The 9,360-nt window shown below is 44.2% G+C and overlaps 3 non-coding genes across 3 annotated transcripts in view; all 3 read right to left on the minus strand.

The window, feature by feature from the left end:
- Positions 1-7,833: 7,833 nt before the first annotated feature.
- On the minus strand, positions 7,834-7,905 carry TRNAP-CGG (transfer RNA proline (anticodon CGG)). The gene has a single exon. It is a non-coding gene; the product is annotated as a tRNA-Pro (tRNA).
- Positions 7,906-8,473: 568 nt separating this feature from the next.
- TRNAP-AGG (transfer RNA proline (anticodon AGG)) lies at positions 8,474-8,545 on the minus strand. Its single transcript has one exon. It is a non-coding gene; the product is annotated as a tRNA-Pro (tRNA).
- Positions 8,546-9,293: 748 nt separating this feature from the next.
- Positions 9,294-9,360, minus strand: part of TRNAP-CGG (transfer RNA proline (anticodon CGG)) — a 72-nt gene continuing 5 nt past the window's right edge. Inside the window, exon 1 of the tRNA in view lies at positions 9,294-9,360. This exon is cut by the window's right edge and continues 5 nt beyond it. This is a non-coding gene — a tRNA (tRNA-Pro).

Genomic DNA, 9,360 nt, shown 5'->3' on the forward strand with positions numbered 1-9,360 from the left:
AGGCAAAAAAACCCAGCAAAGCACGATCCAATTTGCTCCTGCTGGGAAAAAAAATTCCTTCCTGATCCCCCGAGAGGCAATCGGATATTCCCTGGACCAACTTTACCTATAAATGTTATATTCTGTGTATCTAAGAAAGAATCCAGGACTTTCTTACAGCAATCCACTGAGTTGGCCAGAACCAACTCTTGAGGGAGTCTATTCCACATTCTCACAGCTCTTACTGTGAAGAAACCTTTATGCATTTTTTTCTGCACAAGTGATAAGATAAATGCACAAAAGAGTAACTAATGTATACAGAGTAAAAACACTTAACTACAGGCAATTTTTTTTCTCCTATGCAGTGGGGCTGTGCTTGCACTGCATGGGTTACATAGTTAGTCTGGCTGAAAAAAGACAAAAGTCCATCTAGTACAACCGAAAAAAAAAAAAAAAGTTATAATCCTACACCCACAGTTGATCCAGAGGAAGGCAAAAAACCCAGCAAAGCATGAGCCAATTTGCTCCTGCAGGGAAAAAAAATTCCTTCCTGATCCCCCGAGAGGCAATCGGATATTCCCTGGATCAACGTCACCTATAAATGTTATATCCAGTTATATTCTGTGTATCCAAGAAACAATCCAGGACTTTCCTACAGCAATCCACTGAGCTGGCCACAACCAACTCTTGAGGGAGTCTATTCCACATCCTCACAGCTCTTACTGTGAAGAAACCTTTCTGGGTTTGCAGATTAAATTTCTTTTCCTCCAGACGTAAAGAGCGCCCCCTTGTCCTCTGTAATGACCTCAGGGTGAATAACTCTACACTGAGTTCACTATATGAACCACTGATGTATTTATACATGGAGATCGAACCCCCCCCCCCCTTATGTATTCTACATGGAGATCATATCCCTCATGTATTCTACATGGAGATCATATCCCCCCTTATGTATTATACATGGAGATCATATCCCCCCTTATGTATTATACATGGAGATCATATCCCCCCCTTATGTATTATACATGGAGATCATATCCCCCCTTATGTATTATACATGGAGATCATATCCCCCCTTATGTATTATACATGGAGATCATATCCCCCCTTATGTATTATACATGGAGATCATATCCCCCCCTTATGTATTATACATGGAGATCATATCCCCCCTTATGTATTATACATGGTGATCATATCCCCCCCTTATGTATTATACATGGAGATCATATCCCCCCTTATGTATTATACATGGAGATCATATCCCCCCTTATGTATTATACATGGAGATCATATCCCCCCTTATGTATTATACATGGTGATCATATCCCCCTTATGTATTATACATGGAGATCATATCCCCCCTTATGTATTATACATGGAGATCATATCCCCCCCTTATGTATTATACATGGTGATCATATCCCCCTTATGTATTATACATGGTGATCATATCCCCCTTATGTATTATACATGGAGATCACATCCCCCCCTTATGTATTATACATGGTGATCACATTCCCCCTTATGTATTATACATGGAGATCATATCCCCCCCTTATGTATTATACATGGAGATCATATCCCCCTTATGTATTATACATGGTGATCATATCCCCCCTTATGTATTATACATGGAGATCATATCCCCCTTAGTCTCCTCTTCTTAAGAGAATAAATTTAGTTCCTCTAATCTTTCCTCATAGCTGAGCTCCTCCATGCCTTGTATCAGTTTGATTCCCCTTCTCTGTACTTTCTCCAGTTCCCCAATGTTCTATTTGTGAATTGGTGCCCAAAACTGAACTGCGTATTCCAGATGAGGTCTTACTAATGATTTGTACCGGGGGGAAATTCTCTCTCGAGTCTATAGCTCTCCCAATACAAGAGAGGATTTTGCTCGCTTTAGAAACCTCAGCTTGGCATTGCATGCCATTAAGCTTGTGATCTACCATTGACCCCCCCCCCCAGATCCTTCTCCACCATTGATTCCCCCAGTTGTACCCCCCCCCTAGTGTGTATGATGCATGCATATTCTTAGCCCCCAAGTGCATAACCTTACATTTTATCAACATTAAACCTCATTTGCCACTTAGTTGCCCAATTATACAGAGCATTGAGGTCGGCTTGTAAGTTGAAGACATCCTGTAAGGACGTTAAATGCACAGGAATAACCCCTTAGGTTCCACAGTGAGTATATCAAGCATGCTATACTGCATATACAGACTGATTTTATTATTGTGGGTTTAGTAACCCTTAAATATAAAGTGAAAATGTTCTTATTGGAACATGTGGAAATGGTAATTGTTCCTAAAGAGTACCTTGAAAAATGTACCCTTTCTGTATTGAGTTTCTCTTGAAAAAGGCAGTGCATGTATCACGTACCTGGTGATGGAGGCCAATGGAGAGAGGGGTTCCCTTGCGGCTAAGTTCCGGACTCCCCTGAGAGTGGGACAGCGGGAGTCAGGCCCAAAGTTGCACAGGTCGCCTGTAGGAGTGCTGGTTGGTGGTCCACTCAGAAGCACAGCTGGTGCACGGAGATAGGTCTGCAGACAGGAGGCGCCTGTTCAAGCCAAGGTCAGGTGCCAGGTGGAAATCAGAGCGGACGTAGTCACATGGGATAGCCGAGGTCATTCACAGAGGAGTGAGAGAGAGGGTATCCTTAAGCCAAGCCGAGGTCCGATCAGGGGTAAATCAGAGTAGACCAGTCCAGGAGCAAGCCGAGTCGATAACAGGAAATTGCAGGAACCAGGAACAGCATGGGGAGCTAGAGATCATCCAACAACTAGAGGAAGTGATGAGCCTCCTTATAAAGGCCATCTGGCACCAGACTGAGGCTGATGTGTACTTCTGCGGCCATGTAGAGTACTGGCAAAAATGCCAGATCTTCCAGAACTTTTGCTGTGGACAGGACCCTGACAGCATGTCCTGTGTATAGGCACGCCTAGTCAGTAGCCTGTATATCTACAGTGTGAAATCATCTCTGACACTGCTGCTTCTGACTGATAGTCTCACCACATTTGAATTGTGATTTTGTGATATCACTTCTGTGCTCCTCTATGCTCTCCTTGTTGTAGAGGAAGCTGTACCTAAGGACCAGCAGTGCAAGGATCCCCTTGCTTCTGTTTCTTCCATTCTCTGTGTCTGCACTTCCTCTGTCTTTCCTGCAGCTTCTTGATTACTCCCCCACCACTCATCAGATCACAAGCCACTGGAAGGGCAGCTGTGACATAAGGATTCAAAACTTTGTCTCTACCGAGATGGCCAGAACGAGGTATTAATGGGAAAAGGGTCAGCTGCTTGGAGACAGCAGGCTGTACTGGTGTCTAGTCCTTTGTACTCAGAAAACAACTTACACAGTAAGGGTCCTCTATAAAATCCATAGTATCACTTCTAACTGTGTTCATTGAAATTTTTTTTTTTTTTTAATTACCTCCTACTTGTATTCTTCTCTCATTTTTACAGTGTTGTTGGTCATTTCATACAGTTGCAAGAAAAAGTATGTTAACTCCTTGGGATTACATGGAGTTTTGCATGAATTGGGCATAAAATGTGCTCTGAATGTCTTCTAAGTCACAACAATAGAAGAACACAGTCTGCTGAACATAATACTACACAAACATTAGATGTTGCCATGGTTTAATTGCACATAACATGTAAACATTCACATTGCAGGCAGGAAAAAGTATGTGAGGCCCTAGCTTAATTACTTCTCTCAGAGCTAATTGGAGCCAGGAGTGAGCCAACCTTCACTCCAATCAGTGTGATGATATTGGATGTGTTGCTGACAGCTGTCCTGCCCTTAAAAAAACACACACCTGTTTTGGGTTTACTGGTTTCAAGAAGCACTGTCTGATGTGAACCATGCCTCGCAGAAAAGAGCTCTCAGAAGACCTGCGATCAAGAATTGTTGACTTGCACGAAGCTGGAAAGGGTTACAAAAGTATCTCCAAAAGCTTTGATGTTCATGTGTCCACGGTAAGACAGACTGTCTACAAATGGAGAAAGTTTAGCGATGTTGCTACTCTCCCTAGGCGTGGTCGTCCTGTAAAAATGACTGCAAGAGCACAGCGCAGAATGCTGCATGAGGTAAAGAAGAATCCCAGAGTGTCAGCTAAAGACCTACAGAAATCTCTGGCACATGCTAACATTTTTGTTGACACATCTACAATAAGGAAAACATTAAACAAGAATGGAGTACATGGGAGGACACCACGGAGGAAGCCATTGCTGTCCAAAAAGAATATTGCAGCACGTTTGAAGTTTGCAAAAGAGCACCTGGATGTTCCACAGCACTACTGGCAAAATATACTGTGGACAGATGAAACCAAGATTGAGATGTTTGGGAAGAACACACAACACTATGTGTGGAGAAAAAAAGGCACAGCACACCAACATCAAAACCTCATCCCCACTGTAAAACATGGCGGAGGGTACATCATGGTTTGGGGCTGCTTTGCTGCCTCAGGGCCTGGACAGATTGTTGTCATTGATGGGAAAATGAATTCCAGAGTTTATCAAGACATTTTGCAGGAAAACGTACGACCATCTGTCCGCCAACTGAAGCTCTGCAGAGGATGGGTGCTGCAACAGGACAATGACCCAAAGCATACAAGTAATTCAACAAAACAATGGCTGCAACAGCACAGCATACGCTTTCTGGAGTGGCCCAGTCAGAGTCCTGACCTCAACCCGATTGAAATGCTGTGGCATGACCTTAAGAGAGCGATTCACACCAGACATCCCAAGAATATTGCTACACTGAAACAGTTTTGTGAAGAGGAGTGGTCCAAAATGACTCCAGATCGTTGTGCAGGTCTGATCTGCAACTACAGGAAATGTTTGGTTGAGGTTATTGCTGCCAAAGGAGGGTCAACCAGTTATTAAGTCCAAAGGTGTACATACTTGTTCCTCCCTGCACTGTGAATGTTTACATGTTATGTGCAATTAAACCATGGCAACATCTAATGTTTGTGTAGTATTATGTTCAGCAGACTGTGTTCTTCTATTGTTGTGACTTAGATGACATTCAGAGCACATTTTATGCCCAATTCATGCAAAACTCCACGTAATCCCAAGGGGTTCACATACTTTTTCTTGCAACTGTATTTTTGCTGTCTTCTTTGCTTTACAGCACACAAAAAAAATACACTTGCACTATTTTTTCCAGTGCAGCACAGAAGTGTATCGTGGTCAACTACAGCTTAAGTGCATTTGAGATGTGCATTTTTTTTGAATTGGGGTGCCTTTCTCAATGCATGTTACCCCGGTGCATGGATGTGAAAGCAGTCTTATATGTATAAATGTTTCATAGATAGTATAGAGATAGCGACTGAGCCTCCCTCCACCCCAATTGCATTTTTGTCTAAATCCAATGGCCTTATTTGGCCTTAAATCTTCATGCCTGCATGGTGGATCCCCATAGACTTGGAGCAGCCTCCTAAGCATCTCCTGTAGCAGGAGATGGCTGTTTTGAAGCGTAAGGCGTTCAGCTATGCAGAGGCAGAAAGGAAGATTTTGGCCATGGCAGGTGCAGATTACAGAAGCCTATGACCATCTGGTTTTGGTAAGCATGCAACTAAGGTGGGGGAGGTTCTCCCTGCATGGAATTCAAAGCCCATCACTGATGCTCTTTTGTGGGCTGCTGGAAACAGATGAGCTGGTTAAGGTTTTTAGTTTTTGTTTGTTTTATTCTTAAAGCACATTTTATGTGACAGTTTAAAGAGCATTCAGTACAAGCAATGATCACAGACAGGCATCACTTAATTGAAAAATATTGTTTATCTTCATGAAGGGACACGAGCTACATGCAGCTGCCTACAGGCAAATTAAGCACTGGCAAAAAAAAAAAAAAAAAAAAGAAAAAGCTGTTGGCTAGCCCAGTATAACCCCTTCCACTCCTGCATACGTTAGTTTTTTTTTTGTTGGAGTTTTTTTATTCCCTTTTGTGCTAGCTATTTTGTTTTTATCAAGATATTTTTTTGTACATCACAGAGCAGGCTATTCATGACTGTGGGGTATATGCCACCCATAGGGGAATGGACACTGGCTGACCAGAGAGCAATATATAACCACTCCAACACAGGAAGTACTTCAGTTTTTTATTGCCAGTGTCCGTAAGGTGGATGGTCACTGAAAGTGTTGCTTGTGATAAAACCAACTCTGTGCTGACTGGTTCCACAGGGATGAAAAAGATCTTGTGCACTTGTCTGTGATTTCAACTGGGACCTCTTGAACCCAAAGTGAGAATCATAACCCTAGGCGAGGGGTCTCCAAACTTTTTGTACAAAGGGCCAGTTTACTATCTTTCAGACTTAAGGGCTGGTGCTGGACTATGGCCAGTGGGAGTAGAACATATTTGGCATTAGTGGGACTAAACAATGCCCCATCTTTGGTATTAGGGAGAGGAATAGTCAGCAGTGTTGGCATAAAGGGGAGGAATAGTACCCTGTCAATGGGATCAATAATTGCCCACTGTTGGTGTCAGTGGCAGAAATTAGGTCCCAGTGTTGGTATCAGTAGGGGGATTAGTGCCCGGTCATTAGGAGGAATAATGACCCATTGTTGGCGTCAGTGGGAGGACTAGTCCCCCAATATTGAAGTCAGAGAGAGGAATAATGGCCCATTTGAGGTGTTGATGGGGGAAATTGTGCCTTCTATCAGAGGGAAGAATAGTGCCCCAAGGGGTGGATTAAGATCAGCAAAGGGCCACAGCTTGAAGACCCCCCTGCCCTAGACCAACGAGCTGAATGCAGCTTGCTTGCTTGGCTGTCTTCCTGGATAAGGTGGAGAAGTAAGCAAGAGCACTACAAATGTTCAAGCACGTCATAAAGGCATCTTGACTGCGACCAAGTAGCATAACAAGTTCCAAAGCTAAGTCCCCACTACAATACCATCTGCATATTTTGCTAAAAAAAAAATTTTTTTATTGTCAACAGCACTAGGAAACTTGGAGACGTAGTCAGCATGCATTTCTAAAGTCAAAACAGAGCAAATCCTTGGTCCCTGGGCATTGAATTGTAAGCTGATCCAACTTTTCACACTGCTTTGAGAAATCTCAGCAGTGAACGGGGTTTGTCAGCACCTGTTGCAGTTCATGTGGAAAGTGAACACGGAAGCACTAAGGGCTAAGCTATGGATGCAATTTCAATTTTACGCCACTTGTTGGTCTAGGGGCATGATTCTCGCGTCGAGTGCGAGAGGTCTTGTGGAAAGTGAACATGGTAGCACTGAGGGCTAAGCTATGGATGCAATTTCAGCTTTATGCCACTTAAATTGTAGGAAGTATGTTAAAAGAAGGCCACAAGCTCCATTTGAAGTACTTTGTCAAAGAAAGAAAGGTGAAAAGCATCTGGATGTAGCTCGACCGACTGCCGTGAGAAGGGCTTTCACGTTGACCGGTAGGTACGTGCAAGTTACGGTAAAGCCATCTCTGTGCTGTTGAGTTCCAGAGGCATGAAAAACTTCACCTCGTGGACTCGTCCGGGATTTGAACCCGGGACCTCTCGCACCCAAAGTGAGAATCATATACCCTAGACCAGGGGTGTCCAAACTATGACCCTCCAGGTGTTGAAGAACTGCAAGTTCCATGAGGCCTTGCAAGACTCTTACATCCACAGGAAAGACTCCCAGAGGCAGAGACATGATGGGATTTGTAGTACTTCAACAGCTGGAGGGCCATAGTTTGGACACCCCTGCTCTAGACCAACGAGCCGAGTGCTGTTGGCTGCCTTTGGCTGTCTGCCCAGGCTAGGTTGAGCAGTAGACAAGGACACTACAAAAGTTCAAGCACGCCATAAAGGCACCTTGGCTGCGACTAAGAAGGCAATGGGAACTCAGGCCATCTGCCTAAAGCTTGGGCTCGTCCAGGATTTGAACCCGGGACCTCTCGCACCCGAAGCAAGAATCATACCCCTAGACCAACGAGCCGAGAGCTGTTGGCTGCCTTTGGCTGTCTGCCCAGGCTAGGTTGAGCAGTAGACAAGGGCACTAGAAAAGTTCAAGCGCGCCATAAAGGCACCGTGGCTGCGACCAAGAAGGAATACTTCTTGGAAAGGAGCCGGGAATACCAGCTACCTGGGAAATGTTTTTTTTTTTTTATACAAAAAATAGCCTTGTCCTCTAAAAAAGTCTTCTTCCTTTGATGAACCGAGTTTGCAGTCTGCCTTTCTTGAACTATCAAAGATTTCAAAAGCAAAGAAGAAACTTTGTTGAGGAAACATCACCTCCTTTCCTGCGGTAGGCTCTGGAGACTGCCTCATGGTCTTGTAGCTTGGAGCTCCCATGCCCAAAGGGTTCTGCCTCTTTAGCCCCTAGACTAAAGAGGCAGAACCCAAGAGCCACATCTTGCCCATTTCACAGAAGTAGCCGTTGCACATTTTGGAAATGCAAGAGCCTTTAAGCACTCTTGGCTACCGCTAGCACAGTTGCTTGCATGGATTCAGCCACCATCTGAACAATTCCTCCCAATAGAATGCCGAGTTGTTTGCTAAACATAGGGCTCGTCCGGGATTTGAACCCGGGACCTCTCGCACCCTAAGCGAGAATCATACCCCTAGACCAACGAGCCTTGGATACACAAAAAGCTTTTTTTTTTTTTTTTTTTTTTTTTTTTTGAGTAGAACAAGTGCCTTTTTAGTGTCAAGGCTAAGTCCCCACTACAATATCATCTGCATATTTTGCTCAAAAAAATATCTTTTTTTTATTGTCAAGAGCACTAGGAGACGAGGTCAGCATGCATTTCTAAAGTCAAGACAAAGCAAATCTTTGGTCCCTGGGCATTGAATTGTAAGCTGATCCAACTTTTCACACTGCTTTGAAAAATCTCAGCACTGAACGGGGCTCGTCAGCACCTGTTGCAGTTCATGTGGAAAGTGAACACGGAAGCACTAAGGGCTAAGCTATGGATGCAATTTCAGCTTTATGCCACTTCAATTGTAGGAAGTATGTTGAAAGAAGGCCACAAGCTCCATTTGAAGTACTTTGTCAAAGAAAGGTGAAAAGCATCTGGATGTAGCTCGAGCGACTGCCGTGAGAAGGGCTTACACGTTGACCGGTAGGTACGTGCAAGTTACGGTAAAACCATGTCTGTGCTGTTGAGTTCCAGAGGGATGAAAAAATTCACCTTGTGGGCTCGCACACAAAGCGAGAATCACACCCCTAGACCAACGAGCCGAGTGCTGTTGGCTGCCTTTGGCTGTCTGCCCAGGCTAGGTTGAGCAGTAGACAAGGGCACTAGAAAAGTTCAAGCGCGCCATAAAAGAACCTTGGCTGCGACCAAGAAGGAAATGGGAACTCAGGCCATCTGCCTAAAGCTTGGGCTCGTCCGGGATTTGAACCCGGGACCTCTCGCACCCGAAGCGAGAATCATACGCCTAGACCAAC

The sequence above is a fragment of the Staurois parvus genome, unplaced genomic scaffold (assembly GCF_062004578.1).
Source record: "Staurois parvus isolate SC_StPar_1 unplaced genomic scaffold, SC_StPar_1.0 ptg001918l, whole genome shotgun sequence".
In the NCBI taxonomy this organism is placed as follows: Eukaryota; Metazoa; Chordata; class Amphibia; order Anura; family Ranidae; genus Staurois; species Staurois parvus.